The following is a 13,209-nucleotide window of genomic DNA, read 5'->3' as shown; positions in this document are numbered from 1 at the left end:
CAAATAAAACTCAAAAGAGATACTCAAGTGACCATGCAAGAGGCAAGCATAAATTACCTTTCTATTATGACTCTGGAAAATGCTATTAAAAGCAATTGGCATATGAAGAGTTGGGCAAAGCATGTGACTCTAAAATTAAAAAAAAGTTGGAGAGAAAACATTCTGAGAGTGTATTAATCATTTATTTCTTCAATTATGTTGCTTTGTCTATACATTCTTAAGTGATTGATCTTGAGAGCACTGGAAAAATACAAATTATGTTTCCTTTCCTCTTTCTAAATAAATATTTATTTTATGTCGAATTTTATGTTATTTTGTTTTTAAATATTTATTTAAGAGAGAGAAAAAGAAGCACATAGGAGTGGCCTCTAGCTACCACAAACTCCAGACACACGCTCCACCTTGAATATTTTATTATTATTATTATTATTATTATTATTATTTTTTACTGATGTACTCCCCCATTCAATCTAGGCTGCCACACAGACAGAAAGCACAGGGATACTTTACTTTTGCATCCTAGTGCAAACCAAAAGAACCACAAACTGTTCCCAGTCTATCAGTGGAGGCAGTTGAACATTTTTCTTTAGGAACTGGGATGTTCAGTAAAGGAGAGTTGGTTTAATGGCTAAGGCACTTGCATCCAAATCCAAAGGACCCAAGCTTGATGTCCCAGGACCTACTTAAACCAGGTGCACAAGGTGGAACATGTATGCGGAGCTCATGTACAGTGGCTGAAGGCTGCGGGCACCCATCCCCCCTTCCTTTCTCTCTCTCTTAAACAAATAAATATTTTTAAAATTTCAAAAAAAAAAAACCAGAACTGGAATGCTTGTTTACAAGTGAGGCATTTTGTCCAGCATTCTGTCAAACATGTGACAGATTTGTTGACTATGTATGTGTGTTTTCTCACAGTTGTGTAAGGAGAAATAAATATCAAAATTTTAGGAAAAAGTCTTAATTTCAGAATGTTGACTCTTAACCTTGTCCCATTACTGCTTCTTCTCTTTGTCTCCTCAATTGTCGTTTCTTCTACTTTCATGTCTTCTTGTGACTTGTTAAGTTTAATTAAATTTGCTAGCATGAGCTTAGGGAGGGGATATTTCACCAAAGCTTGGGATACTTACCAGAGACTATACCTCTGGGAATTATGGCTCCTCTTTCCCTACCAACCACTGTCAATCATTTCTTATGTAAGAAAGGGGTCTTGTGAGCCCCTTGCCCATCCATGATTAGCGCTGATGGTCCTAGTATCACTGTGTTTTTGTTGTTGTTTCGAAAGTGTATAAACAAATAAGTTTAGCTATTACCACAAGTTACTCTTTAGTATTACCTGTAGTTTACCCTCTACCTTTTAGAAAAAAAAAAAAAAAAAAGGCAACTTTTGATTCAGTGGGAGTCTTTCAACTCCATTGAAGTTATTTTCTTCAAATACATAAATACTTACAATTTTCTATTGTCATTTGAAACTAGATTAATCTTCTTAAAAAAATCAAAACAAAAGAAGATAAAATCTCAATTCATCAAAAACCCCAACTACACACACAAAAACACAGATATATTAAAATTCTTTGATTTTTATTCCTTGTGCTACTTTAATATGACTTTTCAAAAGGAAAGGAAATGGGATTTGTATTTGATTGGTGTAGAAAGTCTATCTAATAATGGTTTTCAGAGTTCATTTATAGAATAAGTACATTGACTGAACATGAAAAATATAAGCTTATCTGAATGAGTCAAGAAAGCTTATATACAAAAGTATTAAGTCATACTTAACTAATTACAAAAATCAGAGGAAGAAGCCAGACAACTATTACAGAAGTGATCTGATTCTTCTTCTTCAGCAGTTTCTAGCCAGGTTAGCCGCTGATTCACCTGGAACAAACCCTTGCCTTTTCCTGCTAATGTAATGTGACGCTCAAGGTGAAATGATGCTATTGAGAAGCACAGTGTCAGCTGGCTGCGGAGGTCAGTGGCAGAGCATTTGATTGCAGATCAGGAAGTCCCGGTGCTCCCTTGTGAACTCCAGTCATAGATGGAGTCAGGTATTTGGGGAGAAAAAGGTGGTACTGACAGGGAAACAGGTGGAGGATGAAGGAGCTGAAGAAATGGATGCCGAGTAGGCAGAGCCTCCACCAGAGGGAGAGAAGTGGTCAGGTGGAAAGTGGCAACAAAACAGCACTCATTGGTTTGGAAGACGCGACCAAAGAGAGACCTAGACTAATCACGTGAGCTGGGCGGAGCCTGGGTCTTTCTGGATGATCTACCTCATCTCTTTCCTTTCCCCCTTGCTGATGATAAAACAATACAGAGGATACTTTCTTCCAGATCTGCACACCCTGGGTGCCAAGGGGAAGGGTTATTCTGATCGGGATCCTCAGCACCTGGTATGCATTGACCGTGGTAAGGACTCAATAAATGTCTGTTTCATGTATGGTTTAGCCATTGAGCCATCTCCCTGTCCTGTGACCTGCTGGGTAGCTCTTGCTCCGGGTTGGACCATTTCTTCCTGGAAGGAAGGGAGGACCCATGCAAGCACTAAACAATCTCTGGGGCAAGGGGGCTGTTGCAGGGGTGAACCTGCCTGCAAGTTGCGCAGGAAATTACAGGGATGTGGTTTGTGTGCGTCTCCCCTCTGGCCGGTGTGGGGCTTTCCTGTGATGTGGCTGCCTTTCAATCACCCATGTTCCTGTAAGTGACAGGAATAAACTCATTGGTTCACCAAAATAAATAAACAAACACATAATAAATACTTGAGACACTGATAGAAGACATAGGAGCAATTATTTAAAACACGAAACCAGAGGGTAAAATTCTGTTTTTTTCTTCATCGTTACTGATACCTAGGAAAATTGAAATTTTGTGGACTGAATGATCAACCAAAGATTAAAATAACATTCTGAAAAACACTTATAAATGTTGAATTTGGGGAATGAGTAGCTGAGGGTAAGCTTTATTTTCCATGTTTGCACAGAAACATTTACAAAAGATATAGGAAAACCCTCCATATCTCTTTCAAGAAAAAGAGCAAAAATAGCTCAACAACTATACTACTTTGATCAGATATTTAAAACTGTTGGAAGTGGCACTTACAAAACCCTCTAGTTAAGTACTGTTCTAAGATGGACTTTTGTAAGAAGGTTAATTATGAAGGACAGAAGAATGAAATGCAAGTCAAAATAAGGAAAATAACTCAGTAGATATATGATTGATGAAAATCAGTCCCTATAGTGAAAGTTGTGCAAATATGGTAAATTTGGTAAAATAGGTGAAATAGGTAAAAAAGTTCTATAGCTACTACAGTTTGTAGGATTGGCAATTAAGACTAGAGAGTTTCTGTGTACAGGATAATCAAACAGTTTCTTTTCTTTTCAGAACTCAACCACCTCTTGGCCTACAATAGCCAATTGCATCCTTCAATACATATTTGCATGGTGCATTCACTTTCTCTTTATTCATTCTGTTTGGTGTGTTTAAGCATGTTTGTTGTCTGTGAATGGATGTGGATGAGCCTTCACATGCACAGCTCAGGCTGTTGGTCCTTGCCTCCCACCTTGCTTGAGACAGGATCCTTCTAACTGCTTCCAGGCTCCAGGATTCTCCTTTCTTCCCTCCCATTGCCATAGGCATGTGGGGCTTACAACAGACTCATGAAGGACCCTTTACCAGCTCTGCATGGGTTTGTGCATCTGAACTCCAGTCATCTGGCTTGCATGAGTGCTTTGGTATATCCCTCTGAAACGAGAGACGTGGCTTCTATCAGTAGCATATTAAACTCAAGTCCTGGGTCTGATATTTAAAATGCTTAGGGTTTTGTCCTTGATTTTTCCTCTAATCTTTTCATTAGTTTAAATGTCACTTATTACATATTTTAGCATTCTCAAAACATGTCTTTCTCTACAACCTAGAGCAAAAAGCAATGCATAAATCAACTCTTAGGTAGCCTCCCTAATAGACAACTTCATCCAGGGTTCGTTCATTCCTCTCTCTCTCTCTCTCTCTCTCTCTCTCTCTCTCTCTCTCTCCATATATATATATATAATTTCCCTTTAATACTAATATTCATTAAGAACACATTTCTTTTTGCCAGGCACTCTGCTAATCTCTTCACATAAATTAATCTAATTAAATCTTCATACTAATACTTGGTATTATTACCATTCTTCATTTAAAGGTGATGAAATTAAGTAGAAAGATTAATTAACTTGCCTCAAGCTACCTTCATGTGTGGTGGCAGTGTAATGCAATGAATCCACCCCGTCAGAGCCTAGTTATTCTCCATCCTAAGAATACATATGTTATATTATTCCACCAAACTAGTAGACTTTAGATACATATCATTATGTTGCAATGCTAAGGCAACTATGTAATACCTAAGTTATACATAAAATTTTGAGATAATTTTATCATTAAAGAAGTGGACTCATACATGGACATTTAAAGATGAAATTAATAGGTATTTTTCAGATAATGCCATTTAGAATAACTTCATCATACTTTGGCTAAAAGTTGTAATTCTAAAATTTGTGAATCTCATACTAAAATGAAAATGTTAAAATTTATAAATAATTACTTCACAAAATGAAACAGTATATATGGAATGAACATTATTGAAATTATTTTTGAATCAAGATAAGAATAAAATTAATTACATACTATGTCACAGAGGCAGACATTAGGTTTGTTGCTTAACATGCAATAGCTAATATTGTATTCACAAGTTAGAGGCTAAATCATAAAGTTTAAAATGAAAAGTGATAGTTGTAGTATTTTTCTAAAAATAAAGTTTTGTCCTCTATGACAAACTTCAAAAAATTATATAAGCAAAGTATGATAACTGTTTATTAAGTGTTGTACCTCGGTGCATATAAAACTATACTCTTACCTTGGGAACATGTGTGCGCCTTTTAGCTCAGTACTTTAAAAATGCATACATGAAGGAAATTAAATAGAACTGCATGAATAAAATTTCTTATAAAATGTGGAATTAAAAATCAATATGACAATTTAAAACACAATTGGAATTCCAAAATAATAATGAAATACTGCTGATGAGGATCAGATGAAAGTATGTGCCATTTGTACAAAATAGAAAAAAACAGTTTCCAAATGGAAAGTTTAACATTACTTTAGCATTCTTCTGGCTTTATGAATTTTCATTACATGATTAAGTTTGCATAGCTTCAAAGTTTAGGAGGGAATGTTAGGTTTCATAACAATTCCATTTGGAAAATTATGCAAGAAATTTGTCACTGAAGAGTCATTTTTAATATTGGAGGTTAATTAAATTTGTTATTCTAAACTATTAATTATATTATCAATAATAGTTTTCTAAGTCTATTTCTTTTCCTTCCCAGAGCATAAAATTGATATCCTAAAGCAATCAGAGGTAGGGAGGGAGGACAATGTCTTCCACTAAAACCAATTTGGGTAAATGAAGGTATGCATTTAAACTCTTAAAAATTGCCTACTGAAATTGCTGGGTGTGGTGGCACATGCCTTTAATTCCAGCACTCAGGAAGCAGAGTGAATTCCAGGTCAGCCTGGAACAGAGTGAGACCCTACCTCAAAAAACCAAACAAACAAAAAAAAATTGCCTACTGAGCATCATTTATGTCTAATGGATGCTTATACAGTCACCAAAGAAGCAACTGCTCATTACAAAGACAGAGCTTGATATCTCAGATTACCTCATTTACCATAGTGAAGAAGGAAATAAAACATGAACATTCCATGACTTTTAATGCCATGGGAGTTATTGTGTGCACAGATATATAAAATATATAATTATTCATTAAAATGGTTTGGAGTCATAATAGTTAATCTATTTATTTTTAAAAGCATTCATAAATCTGGAAAAAATAAAAATATCTTTCGCTAAACAAGGTAAGATTAGGTCTTTATAGATGTATGCTAAGTATGCTAAAATTTTCAAAAATTACCTGTCCTATCTTTGCTAAATACATAGTTATATTGTTTATTTTTTTTCCTGGTGATTGTTTATTGAATAAATTTTGACATTTTAATACATACTTTAAAATCTGTATAATTTGTTTCATTTATTATTCCATCATAATGTTTGACTAGGAACAAGATAAATTATTAAGAAGAAATTTATAAAGAAGAATATTATTACATCAAGTTACATAATCAAACTTCAGTTCTTTGATAAATGCAGGCATACAACTCAGCATTGTTTTAAATTTAGATCAAGGCCACCTCCAGAGAGTAACAAGCATAATAAAGCAAGTCACATGGATTTTGACAACATAACATAAAAAGAAGTGAGTCTATTAATTGTGAATTAAATAGTACTAGGTCTAAAACTACTATATACCTTAGTCTGAAAACCTATTGTTTTAAATATTAATGATCATCTGCTCATCCAGTCACTCATAATCTTTCCCAGTATGAGATCTTGGCCCTATGTCAATGTTTGCTAACAGTCAAGGATGGTGTTTGCTAAGGGTTGAAACAGCTTTGCAATTTCATAAAACAAAACACAGCAATGAAGTTTGCAATGTCTTGACTGTGACATGCAATGTTATCTAATATTGTTTTACTCCCAATGGAAATTTTTTTAAGCCTCACATGAATCCTCTCAAAAACTGCCAGTGATTTATTCATTAAGTTTGTATATTGTCCTTTTCTATTGACTTCAAAACTTCATTGTGTATGTGTGTCTGTGTGTGTGAGATAGAGAGAGAGAGAGAGAGAGAGAGAGAGAGAGAGAGAGGGTGTCAGGGCCTTTCAACACTGTGAAGGAGCACCATTTTTTGACTCTGGCTTATGATTATGGCTAGGTAATTGAACCCTGGACAGCATGGCTAAAAAGCAATTACCTTTAATCACGGAGCCATTTTCACAGCCCCAGCAAAATACCTTCACCAGTGAGTTCTATCTGGAAATTGGGCCTGTGGCTCATTTATAGGAAGCAGCTCATTCAGAACTGAATTTAGCAATGTTGTATTTGGTAAGAACTCCAAGTCACTTCTTGTTCATGTTCTCCATTTCTGCCATTTTGTGGTGACTTCCTGCACAGAAATCTCAGAATCTTCAGAATTATTTATCCGTGAGGTTTGGAATGAAGTCTTCTTAATCAATAGTCATTGGTAATATTTGGAGTTCTTGCCATGAACCACCAATGTTTCTTCAGGTGTCTACAATCGGGAATTACTTCTATAAAGTAATGGAACCATTATGCCAAAATCCATGCAAGGGGTCAGTATCTCTACTCACTAGCCATTTAGAATGAATCTCTTGTCAATCTCATGGAATAAACTGATCCTCTCAGAACTGAACAGGAGCAAATTGATTCTGTGTTTACATAGTATGCTACAGTAACTGTTAGTTATCACAATTTATGATACATTTTGAAATAACTAGTAGAACCTATAACCACAACTAATGTTTAGGTACTTGGAATACTTAATACCCCAACTTGATTATTGATTGCATATTACATTCATGCACAGAATTTACCTACACTAACCCACAAGGATGCACAAATGTCATGTCAGTAAGAAAAAAAAAAAAAAAAAACTGTAGAAAAAGAGGAAATGAAAAGTTGTAATGAATGAACCACAGGATGTAATTTCAATAACATTTTTAAACTACAGTTTCCCACATGTATTAATCATGTGTCTAATCTGTGTATATAAATTGCTAAATATTTTATATTAAGAGTCCTTAGTCTTTGCAGGCAAGTATCATTCAAGCCTGAGATTTTTATTTTTATATGTTGGTTGTTGAGCCATTTTAGGGAGAGTGTGTGTTCAGACTTAATTCATATTTCCTCTTCACTTTGAATCTACCCAAAAGTTCTTGGTTCAGGTAATCATTTACACATAATGAAATAATTGTAATTGAAAGAATATTAATACTTCAATTTGTTCTGTATTTCCTAAATATGAAAAATAAAAAGGGAAATACCTGCTTTATCCCTTGAGCACATTTGATGATGAGCTATAGTCAGCCAGGACTATCCCAATATGAAAGGAGGTCACCATCTTTCTGCTCTACTGACAAACCAGTCATGGTGAACAAATACAACTTTTATCTTGGGTGATATCAGTTTCTCCAGGAACACCTGAAAATTGTAGCTCAAAGAAAATTGTGTGAGTCTGTTAGAACAGTATATGTTATGTTGAAGTTTCAAAACTATCAGGTCAGATAAATTGTTGACATTGTAGATGAGAAGTTGATGAGCTCTTCTAATGGACAGTTTCCTATTTCCCACTGAGTTCCTTTATCACATAAAGGTGAAGTAACTTGTGTCATAGTACACCTGAAACCTACATATTCATCAGAAAATGAGAATACATGTGACTATGTGAAAATAGATTATCCCTCAGCTTCGATTATTCAAGTAATCAGCTGAAAATGGCTTAGAGTTATAATTTTGAAAAAGATCAAAATCTTTCTACCCAATATTTTTTCTCCAAAAATAAACAAATAAAGTCATAAGAAAAAAAAATAAAGGACCTCAATTATTGAGTATTGAAAATGCAAATGGGTACTGTATTGGATTTATTCAACAGTAAAGTAAATTTAATTATTCTAATATGATAATAAAGTCCAACTTTGTAAAAGTAAACTCAAGGATAATAAATAATGATTTCTAGCACATCTCTCTGGAAAAGTCATAAGGCTTTGTAATTTTGATTTCCATTGACTATTCTAGGAAAAATTTATATTGCTTGACTGCAGGAAAACATTCATTTGGGTAAGCAGCTTTAAAACAAGGTAATAAAGATTTTTTTTTCTGATATTTACTTCTGGGAATTTGAAAGAGAAGGAGAAAACTGAATAAATACTAATGTGCATGTTATAGGAGAAGACAACAATGATTATATCTGGCAATTAAATTAAGTGCAATGTGATATTGTTGGTTAAAGTGTGTTGAACATGGGGCTGCAGAGGTGGGTCATTGGTTAAAGGCACTTGCTTGCAAACCCTGATGGCCCAGGTTTGATGCCCCAATTCCAACATAAAGCCAGATACACAAGGTGATACGTGCATCTGGAATTTATTTGCCATGGCAGGAGGCCCTGGAGTACCCATTCTTTCTGTCTCTCTGTCTTTCAGTCTTTCCTTCTTTCTCTTTCTCTCTCTCAAATAAGTAAGCAAATAAATATTTAGAAATATTTATTTAGAAATATTTAGAAAAATGTATTGAACAGCAATGAATTCATATTTTTTAAATCATAGCATTTATGGCATACCATTAGCAAAAGCTGTAGAAGAAAATTTATTTAGAAAAATATTTGTGAAATTCTGAATATAATTATAAATAAAATTAACTTCAGTGACATAGTGAGAAAGGTAAAATATTAGCTTGAGATTTCACTTCTCTATACACATAATAAAAGGAATATATTCATAGAAATCATGTGCCAGGCATGGCAGTGCGTGCCTTTAATCCCAGCACTCAGGAGGCAGCAGTAGGAGGAATCCTCTGAGTTCAAGGGCACCCTGAAACTACATAGTGAATTTCATATCAGCTTGGGCTACAGCTAGACCCTACCTCAAAAAAAAAATCATTGTGAAATATAACTCTTTTGAATATAAGAGACAATATGATCTAGATGTTTATAGGGGAATCCTAACTTACCACTTATTCCCAAAACACAGCTGTTTTTTTAGCATTACTTTTTAAACCTGTGGGTAAATTTGAGCCTTACAGTTAAAAATGAGAAAAAAATCTAAAATCAGTCCTAGCTTCTCACTTACTGCCTGAAGGGAATATAGAAATTTCCAGTTACAAAGGAGTCACTCCTCCTTTCTGACATACCTGGCAGAAGAAAACAATCATTATCTAGAAATATAGAAGGCAGATCCTGGGTCTCCTCTGCACAATTAAGCTTTAGGGAAACAATTCTTGTCACCTATTAGTTTATATATGCATTTACCTCTGCTGTGGTTCAGATAAGGTTTGAATTGTAGTGGTTTATTTGCCAGCAGTTTGGTCTCCAATATGATGGTACTGACATGTGTTGTTGACAATAAGACATAAGTCATAAGAGCTTCATGTTCAGAAATGGATGGATGTTTGTCTGAGAGACTGAACTCGTCTGGAAGCTGATCAGGACTTAGAGAGAGTCGGGTAGGTCTTCTGTTACTGAATCAGTAACTATGACAGTGAGATGCTCATGATGTATGTTAATAGCCCTCTTTGTCCTCCACCACATGCTCTTCCAAATGTGCTTGCTTCCCCTTCACTTCTCTGCCAGGAGCAGAGAGGCAGAAGTCCCTACCAGGAAGCCATTCAGATGCTGTGCTATGCCTTTGGCTCTGACCTCCAGAAGTATGTGTTAGTCTAAAACTCTTCTTTACAACTTAATGAGTCTCGGGTATTCCATTCTGCCAACTGAAACCAGACTGAAAAATTGACCCAACAAGCCTCTTTGTCCTCTAATTTGTCCTCAAATCCATTGTCCTTTGTGAACACAGGTCGTACACCTGTAATTCTAATGACCCCTTCAAATTGTCATCAAGGCTGTTTCTAGTCATGGCACAAATAGACTCTTTCCCTCCTATTTATCTGCTATTTATCAGTTTGATTTGTGAGGCCAGCTACTTACTGAAAAGAGTATTGTGAAGTGAGTTTCCCCTACACATGTGTTTCAAGCCATAGGAAACCTGGATCCAAATACCAGACTGAATATTTATGAGTCATGTAACCTTAGGAAAGTAGCAAAGCCTCATTACACTGTTTCCTTATTTGAAAATGGATATTATAATAATACCTCATAAAGTTGTTGAGGAGATTAATAGAAAAATATTTTCAGCATAGGCCTTATTACACAGTTGGCATTTAATTAATTTTAGCATTTATTATTTTACTTGAAACCAAGAGAAATCCATTCCTTTATATCAAATAACCTGTAAAACTACTATCCCTAAAAAAAAAAAATGAAGCTATGCTCAAACAGATTGAGAACTTAATTAATATGAGATCTTAAAAAAGAAAATTGCATCATAAAACACCAGCAATACTCCTTGAAACCAATACTATGTGCTCAATTTATATCAGGTAAATGAATAAAGCTATTGACAATACAGTTTCAGTATGTGACGTGGAAAATGAACTTGTAAGATATTTTAAATATCTAAAGGTAATGGTTTTGGAAAATATTTGATTGCTTAGAAGATACAAATTTCCCTTTCCTCTTTTAAGTGACTTTATGCATGCATTCACATCAAAAGAGGGGTCTTAAAATATTTTAAGTCCATACTCACTTTTTAGATATACTCATCAACTATTAGTATGTCAGGCAGTGGATAGCGTGATCTGGATAAAGCTTCCAAGATGATTTTTGCCTATTTTTTTTATTCGTTAGGGAAGTAGTTTCTCCATCTTTCTACAGATTAATATGGGAGCTCTGGCCCCAGTATCTGGTTATGTCAGTGTTCATATTGGGGATTCTGATCAGTGAAGTGAATAACACATACTCTTGATGGTGTCATCTTGCTTTTGTTTTCTTTGAAGGCCAAGTTACCTATTAATTTCTAGTATGTGTCATATAACAGTAATACAGTTCCTAAGACTTACTCAAATATTATATTATTTTTAAAATATCTGAAGAAAATAATCTCAGTTAAAAGAGCTCATGTTACCACATGCTTGGTCTGCAGGTCACTGAGAAATCAGGCTGGAACTGAACTGTCTTCTTCTTTTGACTAGCTATCATGAGACTGTAAAGAACAATGTAGCCTGTTGGGAAGAAAGAACAGTCATCAATGATCTTATACAACAGTGGACCCCAAAAGCCTTCTGGCTTGAAAACAAGGCCAAATACCAACTGGTACAACGGTGGCATGTCTGTTATAGGAGAAACTAACTATTCTCTGATTAGATTTGAGGCCCACCCCACAGGAGGAAATTCATGTCTGGTACTAAAATCCTAAACAAAAGCTTAAGGCAAGCCCACTTTGGCATTACAAACCTTTAATACCAGCTCTCTGAAGGCAGAGGTAGGATGTTGGCTGTGAGTTTGAGGCCAGCCTAGAACTGTAGAATGAGTCCCAGGTCAGCCTGAGCTAGAGTGAGATGTTACCTCAAAAACAGCAAAAAACTTGTTTCTGGGGAAGTCATAAGCCTTGGAAGTGAAGAACTGCTTCTGTTGTCTGACTAAATAGACATATTGTATCCACCAAACTGCCCTATAAATATGTACATCCATGTCCATGTATTCGTGCTACTATTTTCGGGTAGCACTGATGACTGGGGAAATTCAAAACTTGCTAAAGTGCTGAAAAGTGGAAGTGGTTCAATCAGCACTAAGCGAAGCATGTCTGTCATACCATCCAAGACTCAGGCACCATTCTGGAAGAGGTGATGAACAGAACGTCAGACCCTAAGGGAGGGAGATGTGTAATACTGCCTTCCAGGCACATGGTATCCATAACCCCACAGTGGCTGACACTAAAAAGAAAAGAAAATAAAAGAAAGAGGAGGGGGAAAAAAAACAAACCTTATGAACCAGAGTGTTGTTGATGGAATGTGAAATATCCCCCATAGTGGTGTTTTAAATGTTTGGTGCAAATCATAACAGAGCCTTGTTGGAAGAGATGTGTCACCACAGGTGGATTCTGGGACTTCTCATTTTAGCCCTGCTGGGTTTCTAGCTGGCTACCTCACTCAGACTACCTCTTGTCATGCTGCTTTTCCTGCCATGGTGATGCTTCCCCTCATAATGGGAAGCTTCAGGAAACCTTTTCCTCCCATAGGCTGCTACAAAACAAAACATTTTAAACTTGGGCAAACTCAGGTCAGCTTTAGAGATTGCTTCAAATTTTAAAGTAATAAAAGTCATTTATGTTAAACAAACTCATCCAGTATGTATACAGTCATAGACGAGAATTACCTAATGATTTTTTGAAGTATTTTAGTTCTCTAAAATCTAAAACACAAACATATCAAATATACATCTGTAATGAAAGAAAATCTTACTCATGAATAATGGACTTAGTCCAAATTAGGTGAAACCATCAAACAAACCAGCATACTACCAGTGAGCAGAGCGTATTATAGGCAGGAAATGATATGTCAGTGTTGTCCTTAGCTTCTAAGGGGAGCTCAGATACTTTTCCAATTCCATCCTAGATGTTGGCACATAACAAAGACTACTCAGAACAAAAAAGGAAAACATCACAAAGAACTATTTTAAATAATGAGGCTCAGGCAGACAAGTATACAAAAACAAA

The 13,209-nt window shown here is 35.4% G+C and overlaps 1 non-coding gene across 1 annotated transcript; it reads right to left on the bottom strand.

The window, feature by feature from the left end:
* Nucleotides 1-449: 449 nt before the first annotated feature.
* On the bottom strand, nt 450-572 carry LOC123456147. Its single transcript, XR_006634362.1, has one exon. It is a non-coding gene; the product is annotated as a small nucleolar RNA SNORA31 (small nucleolar RNA).
* Between the last annotated feature and the right edge of the window lie 12,637 nt (nt 573-13,209).

The sequence above is a fragment of the Jaculus jaculus genome, chromosome 19 (genome assembly GCF_020740685.1).
Source record: "Jaculus jaculus isolate mJacJac1 chromosome 19, mJacJac1.mat.Y.cur, whole genome shotgun sequence".
Lineage (NCBI taxonomy): Eukaryota > Metazoa > Chordata > Mammalia > Rodentia > Dipodidae > Jaculus > Jaculus jaculus.
This window is presented reverse-complemented; position numbering and strand designations above follow the sequence as displayed.